Source organism: Cyprinus carpio, chromosome A11, assembly GCF_018340385.1.
Source record: "Cyprinus carpio isolate SPL01 chromosome A11, ASM1834038v1, whole genome shotgun sequence".
In the NCBI taxonomy this organism is placed as follows: domain Eukaryota; kingdom Metazoa; phylum Chordata; class Actinopteri; order Cypriniformes; family Cyprinidae; genus Cyprinus; species Cyprinus carpio.
In genome coordinates, this window is record NC_056582.1 from 24,350,736 (window position 1) to 24,366,916 (window position 16,181).

The window sequence follows — 16,181 nt, forward strand, 5'->3', positions numbered from 1 at the left end:
GCTCAGCAATCCACGACAATCTCCAAACACACCGCGCAGATTACTGTCTTTATTTGGTATCATGCCAGTGCGTGTCCTAACAAAGAGGACATATTAAACTCTCACTACGCCTGTCTGGAATAATCACTAACCAAGATAAAGACATCATTAGCGCTCACAACCAGCTGGGCTCAAAAGGTGGTCCGGCTGAGCACTGTTTCAGACAGGATTCAGACTCAACAAACCCAGCATGCTCACTGGAAGAGAGCGCAGGAGCAAAGCCAGCCATCGGCACAACACGGATGAGGGTCGGTCACATGGGTTCACACCATCTGCCTCACCGGCATTCCCCCTGAATGTGGTACAAGACAACGCCGTTGCTCCAGAGCGAACTACAAGCAGCTAGTTTACATAACGATTCCTCTGATGCAGCGATTTCAGTGACAATTACAAAGACAATGAAGCAAATAAAAGCAAGCAAACTCAGTGTGATGTACTGAGAGCAGAATGATTTCAACAAATAATTATCTGAAAGCTTGGACTTTCTTTATTCAGTACTTGCAAAACTCCAAAGAAAGTGTCCAGAAATGGTCATCCGTCCCGCAGGTCAATGAGTTCAGTGTAACTCACGTGAACCGAGGTTCTCAGCGGGCAGGTCGCTTCCCTAAAAATGGGTCACAACTGACCATTCATTGGTGAACGGCTAGGATACAGCTTATCAACTTTCAGAAGAGAGGAGAAAAAGCTGCTCATGTATTTTTTTTTGCATCAAAATCTGTCCAATTAAAAACTAATCCAATGTGATAAATTAGGCAGACGTCAACACAAAGCTCAAAACTATACACAAAATGAAAGAAAATACTAATAAAAATAAAGGCACATGACAAAATTACTACACCTTACAATAAATGAAATTAAAAACTGAAAATATAAAAATAAATACTACATAAAATTATTAATAAATACTGTAATATATTATATAACTAATAATAAAATAAAACTTGCACAAATCCGCTGCTAATAAATTAATAACAAAGTACAATGAACTTTTATTAGTACCACAACACTTCAAGAAAATACAACCCAGTCTATATTTTAGGCACACATAGAAATATTATGAAATAAATAAACTTATACTAAATGATAATGAAAATGAAAAAAATAAAAAATAAAAATATACTAAACTGGCACAAATCCACTGAATCCTACATTTTTGTCCAGTCAACTTATATTACTACTACAAAAAAATAAAATAAAAAATAAAATAAAATAAAATAAAATAAATACAAGCCAGGCTATATTATAGGTGCACTATGTAAACAAACAAAAACTATTTTTCTCTGCAAATAACTTGCAATAAGAGCACAGAATATAGTGCATACAGCTATTATACTGGACGAGAAATGTAAAATGTGAAATTCTGAAACAAAAGTAGTTAAGGAACACTAACTAAAAACAAAGAGGCAATCTCTCTTTTTATTTCATGCATTTGGCAGATGCTGTAATCCAAACATCATTTATCAGTTCACAGAGCTACAGGAACAACCACCAATGCACTGGAAAGTGAAAACCAGTGAACTTTTCATTCAAATCCATTTCAAATCCACACTTAAAATACTCCTCAGTGTTATAAAAACTATAGCAGGTCAAATGGCGATTGAGTAAACGATGCCTCACAACCAAATCATGGATGATGAATTTTGCATCTACTTGGGTCTGCCTTGCTGGAAGAAGCTTTTTACAGAAGCACAACTCTATTATAAAACATTCATCCAAATCCCTCTTGTTTCATTATGTAACAGGATTTATGCCTTATTTTGAAAACACTACAAGTATCCTTGGGATAGAGAACATTGCAAACTTGTTTTTCTTGGTTTAAGGTCAAACACAACAGCTTTAATCCTATAAAGCCTGACATATCAAATAACAGTCAAAAATTATATATATATATATATATATATATATATATATATATATATATATATATATATAGATATATATATATATATATATATATATATATTTTAGTATATATATATATATATGTATATATATATATATATATATTTTAGCTTTAGATCTTTAGACCAAATATAAATGAAAAAATTGCATGTGTTTTTATTTCATATATCAGGCTTTTCTGGCTCATATAGTCTGATACAGTGAGAACATGAAGAAAAAATCAGCTCAATTTCATTCAGAAACTGACCAAAATATGCAATTTGGTGCAAATGCTGATATTTATATGATGAAATTCTGACGCTTGTAATGTAAATCAATGAGATCTTTATAACAGTACAGCAGCTGTTTACATAAAATGATGCATATATAAGTCATAACTCTATATCTCCAGTAATATGTCTTAGTAAGATGAGATTTAAATAATGCAATGCAATCCAGTGCTGATTGAGAGATGAAGAAATAAAGGCTCCTCAGAAGATGTGAGATGTTCTGGAGGCTTGTGAAGATCATTCCTCCGCTGAGGAACAGTGAAAGTAAAGCTTCTGGAAACAAATGTTCCTCAAAAGGTCCTGATGATCAGATTTGAGACTCTAAAACATGATTGATGGAGAATCAAGTAAAGCTGAGCTGCTTCAGTCCAGTAAGAGTTCATCTGGAGATATTACTGCAGTTATTCTGACCTTTACTTGATCAAAACACGTGAAAGACAAGTGGAGCTCCGCTCTGATAAATGCTCCACACACAAAAGCCTTGTTTTTATTCTTGGTGACACCAAGTGTGTTTTAATCCTTGAGTTTAAAGGATTTACTCCTGCAGACAAACAATCACAGAGGAAAGGAACACATCTATGAAATCAAATGCTTTGTATTAGCAAATACTCATCATATCACATTCAGAGGCATCCATAAATCAGATTAAATCTTTTGTCAAATAGATATTTGTAAGGATCAGTGCATCACCACACTGCAGATTATCACAGTAGGTAACCATTCGACTCTTTCCTCGATGATGCAGATGAAAGATCATAAACAATAATATTACAGGCTGATCCGCAGGATGTCTGTTACATCTCATCCATTCACAGGAAATAGGAAAAGGCAGATCCTATTTAGCGCCCAAACTTTGGAATAATCTACCTAACATTGTTCGGGAGGCAGACACACTCTGTCAGTTTAAATCTAGATTAAAGACCCATCTCTTTAACCTGACAAACACATTACATACTATCACATTTCTGTAATTCAAATCCATTAAAGGATTGTTAGGCTGCATTAATTAGGTCAACCGGAACCGGGAACACTTCCAATAACACCCGATGTACTCGCTACATCGTAAGAAGAATGGCATCTAACTAATATTAGTCTGTTTCTCTCTTATTCTGAGGTCACCGCAGCCACCAGATCCAATCTGTATCCAGATCAGATGGTGGATCAGCACCTAGAGATGACCTCGACAGCCCTGTATGTCAACTAGATGAGCCCCAGATACTCTGTAAAGACCTCGACGACCATCGGCACAAGACCACGGGAACCAGACAAGACCTCTGCACCTGTGTTGCAGGCTGGAATTAAAATTAAATTTCGTCTGGCCAGAGGAGAACTGGCCCTCTGACTGAGCCTGGTTTCTCCTTAGGCTTTTTCTCCATTTCTGTCACCGATGGCATTTTGGTTCTTTGCCTCTGTTGCTTAGGCTTGCTTAGTTAGAGACACAATTTCTGGCTACATTGTTGACTTGACTGCACAAACACTATTGGAAGAGAGTTGAGCTGGATGATGACATCACTGAATCAATAATGAACTGACTTTAACTGATAAACTGACTGTTTTGGATTATTCTCTTGCATTATCAGCACACATTTTTCCTGTTTAACACTGTAAAGCTGCTTTGTATAAGCACTATATAAATAAAGGTGACGACTTGATTAACTAATGAGATATTGTCAAGAGTTACTAAAGATACTTACTTTTGGACAGTTGTAATTCATGTAAATTTTGAAACATCAGTTTCACAAAATAAATACTAAAATTGTTTACATTAATGTACACTTGACTACTTTTTTGGATTAGATTATAATAATATTTATAATAAAATATTTTACGACGGATTTTCACATTTTAAGATTAAAAGTCTATGTTAAAATAAAATTCTAAATTTATATTTATAAAATTCAATATATTAAATATATAAATAATTTATCTGAATTTACATTTACAAATATTATGAAATATATATATATATAGATATATATAATATATATAATATATACATATATATATATATATATACATATATATATATATACATATATATATATATATACATATATATACATATATATATATAATATATATACATATATATATACATATATACATATATATATATATATATATATATATATATATAATATATATATACATATATATATACATATATATATATATATATATATACATATATACATATATATATATATATACATATATACATATATATATATATATATATATATATATATATATATATATATATATATATATATATATATATATATATATATATATATATAAATTCATTCACATTCAGTATACAATACCAATCACTTTTTTGTGTCAGTAATATTTTTTTGTTTTTTAAAGAAGTGTCTCATGCCCACCAAGGATGCATTTATTTGATCAAAAATACAGTAACATCTGTAATATTGTGGAATATATGAATATTATTCATAAAATTAAAAAAAAAAAAAAAACATGAAACATTTTCTTTTTTCAGGATTCTTTTGATCAATAGAAAGTTCAAAAGAACAGCATTTATTCTAAATGGAAATCTGTAAAACCAGATCTGGAAATCGTCTCTTACATTTGATTCATTCATCTTTCTGAACTCACAGTAAGTGGATTCAGTGTTTCTGTCCTGCTATAATCTCTGTTTTAGTCATGTTGAACAGAACTCATGTGTATTCGTCACAGTTGACTGGGTGTAGATTACACGCACAGACGACCTCAAAGATACAACATGTTTCTCATGGGTCCTACTCGACACGTTTATACACATCTGCTTAACAAAATAAAATGCATTGAAATGCATGCATGCTATGGCATATCAGCAAAGCACAAATGCTCACTGTCCACTTAATGCTGCTGTGTGAGTGTGTGTGTGTGTTTATGTGCCCTCATTTGACCAGCATGTGTGATACCCTTCAGACAGTAGCAGCACCAGACAGCCTTCGCTTCTCACGGTCGCCTTCCCACAACCATGTTTGACAGCTCATCCTCTGACGGAGCAGCCCTGTGGCAAGAGGGAATCTCAAGCCTTAACAATTTATCATGCCTGAGCTTTGTTGGCAATACAATGCCAACACAAGGGAGTCTGCGTACAGAGGGGGGAATGATGAAGCTGGCATGTCGCAAAAGCGTGTTGGAGAAACAAAGGCCGGCTCATGTCAACACCGGAAGCACCGGAGTCCCTGCGTACATCGTTTACACTGTGAAAGGGATATTCAGAGTCATTTATGAACTGAATGTCTATGAAGTAGCGTGTTGTGCCCAAATATAATGGGAATAACCACTCTGGAGCTGCAGGATTTTACAATGTATTTTGGAGTTTTGGCTAGAATATAATGACATATTTGTGATACACAAAGCAATTAATACTTTTATTCAGCAATGATGCATTTAAATTGTTTAAAAGTGACAGTAGAGACATTTATAATGTTGCAAAAGATTTCTATTTGAAATAAATGCTGTTCTTTTGAACTTTGTGTATTTCGGCTTCCACAAAAATATTAAGCGGTTTTCAACATCTAATAATAATCATAAATGTTTCTTGAGCAGCAAATTAGAATATTAGAATGATTTCTGAAGATCACGTGACACTGAAGACTGGAGTAATGATGCTGAAAATTCAGCTTCGCATCATAGGAATAAATTACATTTATTAATATTTCACAATATTACTGATTTCATTGTACTTTGAAACAAATAAAAGCAGCCTTGGTGAGCATATAAGACAAAAATAAGTCCTTTAAAGACAATAAAAAACAATCAGTCACATCCTAAATAGCACATAAAAACTAAACTTGGTCGCTTAGTGCTGTATGTTCACTCATTTCTCATCTAAAAGGGCAGTTCATAAGTAGAGCAAACTAGAAAGTGGAGCAGATATTAATGCTGATTTATGCTTTAGACATTATGTTGTATTTGACCCATATAATATCCCTAATGTCATCAGCGCTGAACTGAGAAAATGTCCGTCTCTCCTTACAGTACCTCCATCTCCAGGTGTCAGGTATTATCGGGTATGTCGAGCCTTCAATCCTCTTAGGTGACCCAAACATCTATCCAGCATAATCTTGCCAGGCAATTGTCAGGCAAAGCAGCAGGCAATGCGTTCCTGCCAAACTCTGGTCAACAGTCTTAAACGCATTACACTAAACCCTAACCCCGATTACGCACATTTGTGGTTTTGACAAAGGAGCTAGTGTCTGTATGGGGAAGAAGGTTGAAGGTCATCGGCTGACCTCATTGACATTAGGATTAAACGACAACCGATTTCTGAAACAACCGGAATAGGAAAATGCATGTATGTGTTGCTATAATTGACAACTTGGAGACAGGTGTCGATAAAGATAATGAATGGTGCTTTTCTATCTTCTGTGTGAGTCATGACCATTTTAATGGCACTATATGGAGTCATTTGAAAATCTGTTGCCATTTTGACATTTGCCAGATTGTCCACCTTAAGCTACAAGGTCAAACGGGTGGAGATTCACTGTGTGTAAATCTTCATTGAGCAGATGAGCTCACTGTTATGAGACTGTGATGCTGAAACATTGCTCTTGAGCGTTTTCTTACGTTGCTATGTGGCTGCTATGGTGTTTTTGTGCAAAAAAAAAAAACAATACACAACCTTTATACCACCTTAGATATCAAGGTTCTAACATGTTGCTGTGTGTTTGCTATGTTCCTATGTTTTGTGGTTGCTAGGGTGTTACTATGCAACATGTTTAAAAAAAAACTCCTTAGATGTAGGTTTTGAGTGTCTTTTCTACATGTTGCTATGCTGTTGCTGTGGTGCTTTATGTTGTTGCTATGCAGTTACTGTGCAATTGTGTACCAACATGTTTTTAAAAAAGCATTCAAAACGCCTTGCGTTCTAACATGTTGCTATGGTGTTGCTGTGCAAATGCATTAGCAACATGTTTAAAACAAACAATCATTCAAAACACCTTAGAATGAGTGTGTTCCAACATGTTGCTATGTGGTTGCTAAGGTGTTTTTAGAAGATTTCAGAAGATTTCTGTGCATATGCTAGTGAATTAACTAGTGAATTAAACCAAAAGCATTTTTGAGTGTTTTTGCTACAAGTTGCTATGGTGCTTTGTGTGGGTTCTAGGGTGTTACTGTGCAACCGCATAGCAACATGAATAAAATTTTTTGAATGTGTTCTAATGTTGCTAAGCAGTTGTTACAGTGTTTCAGGTGGTCGCTAGGAATATTGAAAATTCAAAACTCCTGAGGTTTTAAGGGTTTTCTAAGTTACTATGCAGTTGCTAGTGTGTTGCTGTACAACTGCATAGCGACATGTAATAGGTTTTGTTAAAAACAAACAAACATTCAAAACAGGTTTTCAATGTGTTCTAACAAGTTGCTATGTGGTTGCTATGGTGTTTTGGGTGGTTGGTAGGGTGTTACTAGGCAACTGCAGAACAACAACAAAATTCAAAATATCTACATTTTGAATGCATTCTAACATGTTGCTATGTGGTTGCTATGGTGTTTCAGGTGGTTGCTAGGGTGTTGTTGTGCAACTGTTTTAACAAGCAAAAACATCCAAAAGACCTTAAGTTTCAAATGTTTTATGTTGCTATGATCACATAATATTTTGAGAGCACAGAAGCCAATGACTATTCATATGCTTATATATGTTTTAGCTGCATAGCTGATGTGCTTAAGCACATTCTGGGAACATGTATAAATATTAAGGTAATAATAGCTGTGACTGCAGTTCCATTCATTGTTCACTAAACATACTGCTAACATACGACAACCGCTCCTCAGATAATCCCGCTATTCCAGAACGCTAAACTGCCTATAGGTCCAAAGCCAATTAAGCAATGTTAACATCCTAACGATGACACTCATTGCATGCTTGTCTGTAGGTTAATAGACATGCTCATAGGACAGGAAAGCATGCTGCAAACTGGAACAGAAATGGGGTTAAATGCCAATGATTAATCAGCGTGTGCTATTGAAGCATTGTTGTTTGCATGCATAATAATGCATGTTTAAGAAATTCCAAATGAAAGTGGAATATGACCTATTTTAAGTGTTTTAGGACAGAATGGTGGTTTCTTAGGTGTTACTGTGCCAATGTATAGTAACATGTTTAAAAACAAACATTCCAAACACCTTAGATTTTGATTGTGTTCCACCATGTTGCCAAGCAATTGCATAGTCACACTTTAGCAAGCACACATCACCAACTGCATAGCCACACGTTCAAAAACAAACAATCATTCAAAACACTTTTGAATTTTTGAATGTGTTCTATTATGTTGCTATGCAGTTGCTAAGGTGATGTTTGATTGCTAGGGTGTTGGTGTGCAACTGCATAGCAACACGTTTATGTGGTTGTCAGTGTTTGGTGTGCTATGGTGTTTTGCGTGGTTGTTAGGGAGTTGCTATACAGTTGCTATGGTGTATTGGGGGTTTTCTAGGGTGGTACTGTGCAACTGCATAGCAACATATTTATGAGGTTGTTAATATCTCGATGAGGATTCTATGGTGTTTTGGGTGGTTGTTAGGGTGTTGCTATGCAGTTGCTATGGTGTTTTGGGTGGTTGCTATGGCCTTGCTATGGAGTTTCTATGATGTATTGGTGGTTTCCAGGGCGGTGCTGTGCAACTGCATAGCAACATGTTAAAAATATTCAAACACCTTAAGTCTTGAGTTTTTTCTAACATGTTGCCATGCTGTTGCTATATCGTTGCTATGGTGTATTGGGTGGTTGCTAGGGTGTTGCTATGCAGTTGCAATGATGTTTTGAGGGATTTCTAAGGTCTTACTGTGCAACTTAGCAACAGGTTTAAAAACAAACAAACCTTCAATACACCTTGGATTTTAATTGTGTTTCTATGCAGTTGCTATGTTTTTGGGTGGTTGCTAGGGTGTTGCTGTTGTTGTTTATTGTGTGCTTGTTTCTAATCTCTCACTGACACATTTAATAACAGTGTTCACTAAGGAAGCATTGTTGTTGCATGCACAATAATGTGTGTTTAAAGCAATTGCAAAATACAGTTGAAACTTACATTTCAACAGTGTGTGTGTGTGTGTCTGTGTCTGTGTGTGTGTGTTTGTGTGCATATGAGTGTTGGTGCATTAGTACACGTGTTAATCTGAGCATTCTACTCGCCTGTTTGTGTGCGCTTGACCTGAGCAGCTGATGACAAATATTTAATCAGCAACACAACACCATGTGTGGCAACAACAGCTTTAGCCCTGCAACAAGAGACCAGGGGTTACACACACACAAACACACACCGAAACAGATAGGGCGGAAATTATTTATCAAAGATAAATTCAGATTAAGGGGAATTTAGTGACAGTAGCTGAAATAATGCAACAATAGACAATACAAACGGTGTGTGTGTGTGTGTGTGTGTACATAGACTGTTGCCAGCAGCTGCTAATCTAGAACATAATCAACATCCTGTCTGCCAGGACCTTGAGTCTCTGTCGCGTTTTGCTGTGTGTGTGTGTGTGTGTGTGTGTATGTGTGTGTTGTTGCTAACTCAGGCTGCCCTTTTTATTACGAGTGTAAACAAACAAGTCTTTTAAAGTTACATCACAGTGAAAACAATCAATTAAATCTCCCAAACAATCTTGAATAACTGATTGATTGTTTAAAATGCATGTCCTTATCACACATGAGTGCTTAATGCAGTTTGTCTCTAATGAAGCATAAACTGTAGTTTTTCAGGACCTCTAGTGGTCACTAGTGGCACTGCAACTAAATCTATGTATGTATGTATGTATGTATTAAATATATCACCACTCCACTCAGGGCTCAGACAGAGCTAGTTTTAGAATTTCCATTCATTTTAATTCTACTTCCTGAATGCAAATTGAATTTCAATTCTAGTGCAGTTTGCTACCTCAATTCAAATTCAGGAATTAAAAAAGCATCCTCAAGTCAAGTTCGGCTGCTAAGACATTCTGGATGATTTTTAGAATGTTGCTTTGCAGTTGTTACAGTGTTTTGGGTGGTTGCTAGGTAATTTAAAAAGCATTCTCAATTCAGTGTGGTTGCTAAGGTGTATTAAAGCTGCAAATGCATTTAGGGCAGTTTTAGCACAAATTAATAACAAATTTATGTTTTCTAACATGTTGCTACACAGTTGCTATGGTGTTTTTAGTGGTTGCTAGGTGGGTTCATACTGGCCCTAGATATAGCTCAGGTCATCATCATAAATCAGTGGTACTTTCCTGTCATTTTTATATTCCAGCAAGTAAAATTTGTGCATCTGATCACTTCCTGAACAGGACATATTATTAGAGGAATCATTAATATTTGGAGCACAAACCCCAAGTATACAAGTATAAGCAATGTCAATAATGATGCGTGACTTAGTAAACTCCACTAATTATCAATTATGAATTTAATCCTACTGCAGTACATGTTCGCAGCTCTTGTTTTGAAGGCTTGTTTTATTAATAAGCTCTGGGTGAAATCAGCCTCGGCAGGCATGTAAACACAGATATACTCACACACGCCTCCATTAGCACCCTACAAGACCTGTCAGACATTATTCATGTCTATCAAGTTGTGACAAGATTCATTTGTGTCTCTTTGCCTCCTGATACTTCTGTGAAACAAACTGAGACTAGAAAAGCCCGGAAATGCAGTGTGTGTGTCATCCTGCAGCACACAGCAAAACCATTGGTCTGTGCAAGAAACTAAACATTATTTACAACATTATTACCTTTAATCTAGACTCTCAGAGTCAAAATAGCGCTGTATCCTGTGATGAATGAGCTGATTCAGCGCTCCAGTTCCTCCAAAAGACACTAAACCAAAGACCGATGAGCCGCTGGTGTACACATGCATGTACTGAGCAGTTGAATGAAGGGGCGAAATTAAAATTTTTATGGTTTATCATTGTTTATGTAAAAGGTGAGCTGATGAAAGTTTATTCACGTTAATATGCTTTGAACATGCAAAACATCCACATTTCAAATCATTATTAGGTGCAATAATAATATAATTGTATAATTGCATATACGTGACGTCATTGTGTGATTATGTAACTAGTGAATTAAACCAGTTCATTAAAACGAACCTCACTGAAAGAACCAGTTTGTGGAAAAGAATCATATTTCCCCATTTGCCTGAGGCTCTGGATCACAGGTAATAATGTTGTAAATAATGTTTAGTTTCTTGCACAGACCGATCGTTTCGCTTCATAAGACCTCAATATCAGGAGCCACGGGGATTGGTTTTGTGTTGCCTGTATATGCTTTTTTAATTCTCCAAATCATGCATCTGCTGACTTACATTTTATGAATCATCAAAGACCACGGTTTCAATCTATTTCACTGTTCTAATGAAGAAGAAAAAATCACCTGCATCTAGGATGGCCTAAAAGAGTGAGTAAATGAACAGCATTTTCATTTTTGGGTGAACTGTCCCTTTAATCCACAACTTTAAAGTGGCCATTTAAACCTTTTCAATCCGAGGTTCTCTGGTTCAAAACCACAGATGTGACACCATGAAACCCCTAAACTCCCGTCTGTCAGTCCCAGATGCCCCGGGAGTGACGCAGACCTCTACTGTTCCCAACACCTAAAGGTTGACGGGTCGTTTGTTGTTTACTCCACACACAAAAGACCTCTCAACTTGTTCCCAAATATGTAACCAAATCATAGAAGCGCTTAAACATGACAATCTCTCTCGAGTCCAGCCGCCCTCCCTTCCCACCCAACACAAGTTCACCCAGCGTTCACACAGGACGTGATACTTCTCCTGATCAAATATTCATTTATTAAACCACTTTGACTCTGTCAGGAATTATGTTTTTAAGAGTACAGAGTATTAATATTGCATGAGATGTCTTGAGAGGACAACACGCGGTCAAGCACATATCAAAACTTCACTAATAAAAATAAAGCATCTGTGTGGTTTCTGTGCTGCATTTCAAGCAAAAAAAAAAAATCAAAGATATTTGAGATGCTTAATGGTTCTTCATAGTTCAATATAAAAGAAAAACTCTACTGTTCAAAAGTCTTGGATCATTTTCTTGAAATATATGTACCCCACCAAGGTTTCATTAAATTGATCAAAAGTGACACATAAATCATTTATAATGTTCACGTCACGTCACGTTACAAAAGATTTTTATTTCAAATAAATGCTGTTATTTAGAACTGTTTGCTCAAATAAACCTGAAACATATATGTAACGATTTCCACAGAAATATTAAGGCGCATTTATTTGAACAAAATACAGTAAAATACTGTGAAATATTATTATAATTTAAAAGAATATGTTTGCTCTGTGAATATCTGTTAAACTGTCATTTATTACTGTGATCAAAGCTGAATTTTCAGCATCATTACTCCAGTCTCACACATATAAAGCAGCTATTATGCTTCAGCATTTTGACACATGACAGATAATGAGACATGGACAGCTATGCAATCAAATTATAGCCACTACCGTACAGCATAAACATAAACACTAAAATCAGATATTGAAATTTGAATCCAACACACCAAACACACAAGCATGTTTTTCAAGTAACAAACACTGACTTACACCAAAGTGTGTGTGTGTGTGTGTGTGTGTGTGTGTGTGTGTGTGTGTGTGTGTGTGTTTTGTCATGTAAACCTCCCGCTGTTTGAGCGCTTCCACACACAAACACGTACACATCCAGGTCAGTTTGAGTGGGTCAACCAGAGTTCAGAGAAAGTTCAGCAAATGCAGCCGTAAACTCTGCATCACCTTCATTCACAGCATGAGAGAGAGAGAAAGAGGTACAACGTGTAAATTAGACACACTTCTGGACACGAGGCACCTACAGGGACGGATCAGCGCAGATTTTCCCGAAATTATGGAATATTTGGAATGGAAGATCACAGTGTTAAAATCCTGCATGACTGAATCATTTAAGCACAAGGAGACGGATGTTTTTTAAAATAATCATCACACTTTAGGCAGTGTTCTGTGGAGGTTTTCTGTGTTTTCATGCACTTTCAGCACAACAGAGGCAAATTAGCTACAGTTTTGTTCAAAGTATGTTAACTTAAATAAATACTCTGAGCTACAAATGACAGGAATAGCTATTATTCCAAAAAAACGTGCCTATGGTGACATTTATGCAAAGTTATATTATGTTGCTTCTTGCATGATTATTTCGCTTTATAGATTAATGAATTGAGATGAATGTGAATGTGTATATAGTTGGTTCATAGTTCATAAATGAAATATCAGGTCAATGGATTTGAAAATGCAGTTGAAAATATACTAAAACTTTGAAATATACTTAAATTATATTGTTAACTAAAATTAAAACCATGCAAAAAATCATAAAAACCAAAACACACACACACACACACACACACACACACACACACACAGCCCTTGATGATAACTGACAACAGGCCAATGGGAAAATAATGCATGTTCACACACACACACAAAGTAAACTTTAAAACAAAATATATATGAAAAATAGTAAAATAAAAAATAAATAAATCTTATCTTCGTTTAGTTTACCTTTAGGTACTAAAACATTAAAAACTAAAATTAAACCAATATATATAAAAAATAATAATAAAAAAATACATAAAGACATATTTAAAAAAGATAATAAATGACAAAACCACACAACAAAATTACTAAAATTTTAACTAAAATAAAACCTGAAAATATAAAAATAAAAACAAATTCCAAATAATATCAAAAACTGTAATAATATATCAATGTGCAATGCTGTACCAGGTGCGCTACCAAGCAAGTTTACTTGTAATCATAATTTGTGTGAAGATAGTGTTCATTTCAGCTGGAAAGCAAAGTGAATTGTATGTATAGGTGCATTATTTACTGGAATTGTATTTATTTTGTGTCTATTATTTGTTCTCATTTCACTGTAAGGACAAAAGCAGTGTGCCCATGCTTTTAAATATCTCCTTTTGTGTTCCACAGAAGATTGAAAGTCATACAGGTTTGGAACGACACAAAGGATGAACATCTAATAATCCTCATCCTATAGGAGGATTCCAGATTCTCCGCAATCACAACTGAACATCTATGGACAGAATGTGTGACATGAAACATTCAGAAACTCATCTGTCAGTAAATCCTGAGGGCGTCTCTCCATGTAAACGGTGCTTATGGACAGTTACTTTGGATATGCTCTGATGACATGAGTTAAAGGATGTTAATAAATACAGCTTAAGAACATTTCTTGAAGTCAAACGTCTCATCGGGTCACAGTTATGCAGAAAGGGAAAGCGAGGTGAGCGCGCTCAGAACACTGTGTTCTGCTCCAGCTAAATGTGAGTAGCCACTGATCTGCTTTGGTCAGGACACAATCAGCAGAGAATCCCAGAATCCCTTCCGATGACCTAATCCATCCATGAGAGAGATGAAGAGACGCGGGGGCAGGTGGAAACATCGCACCCAGCAGATGAATATTTGACAGAGTTTCCCAACAGCAGCTAGCTAGAGCACCCTAGCAACTGCAGAAACGCTCAGAACACATTAGTGACCACACGGCAATGGCCTGGAAACACTGTGGCAGAACTCACATTCTGTACAGAAAATATAAAAATCAAATTGTGTTACATACTGTATTTTTTACATTCAAGTTTACATGCAAAAAAATAAAAATGAATGAATGCATTATAGTATTGCAAATAAAGAGAATATATGGATACATATAAATAAATAAGTACACTTTTGTTAAATTAAATAAATTATACAAAATTATCTGCTACCAAACAGACCAATATTGAATATTTATGAATGAATAATTTACTGTTTTAAAATTGCATAAATAATAGTAAAAATAATAATAAACATTATCTGCTACACCATACTGAATACATATTAAACAAACAAATAAATAAATAAATAGAACAATAATACAATAAAGAACACTGTTTTCACACACACACACACACACACACACACACACATACATATATATATATAAGCTACTAACCAAGCTATACAGAATATTTATTAAATAAATAAATACTGTTTTCAAATTAAAAAAATAATGAAATTATCTGCTAACCAATACTAGACCAATGCTTATAAATGAATGAATGAATGAATGAATAAATATCAGACCAATAATAAAAAAAAAACCTACTTAAATGAAAAATTAAGTATAAGAGTGTATTGTTTTGAATATATATGAAATATGAAATTCTCAACTAATAGCAACCGACATACTTATTAATAAATAAATAAATAAATAAATAAATAATGCACATATATAAAGTGATACATCATGCATTACAGTTAGATCAGTAGCCTATTTGCATCAGATGAACTGCAGTGACTTGAGTCTGTCTTCAGCTGAAAGCAGTTTTGTGAATCTGTGAATGTTCAGAAGTGATCTATATATGATAAATGACATGTGCATTTAAAAATAAGTTTTATGAAAGTGTTTAGGTAAGTAGACTCATTGTGCCACTGATCATGCGATCAGATCCCCTGCTGCTGCTTACGCAAACTGGATCCTAACAAAAGTGCTGTTCTGAAGAGGTGAGATCAGTTCCTGCCAGGGCAGCTTTGGGTAATCTGTCTGCGCTGCAGGGCCGATAAGCCTAGATTTGCATGGCGAGAGGACATCGCTGTTTTCAAACGTGACGCTGACATGTTTAACCAACTCCAGCCATAATCCATATTCACAAACACAAAGGTGCTGCCTCCTCAGGATATCGGATTGATGGCTTAGCACTCGCTTGATGTGCCTTAGCCTGAATACACACAAACACACATTTGTGCAACAGTTCACACGCATACACAAGAACACACACTGTAGGAAGGTTTAAAACATGTTCCAGAATGTGATTTACTTATACATGCATATATCACGTGCACACATACATACAAGAATGAATAATTGTGCATAAACCCATGCATCAAAGTTCTTGTGCAAGATGCACGTGACTGACTTTACATGCACTCTATATGTTCTGGTATAAATACCCATGAGACATTTACTG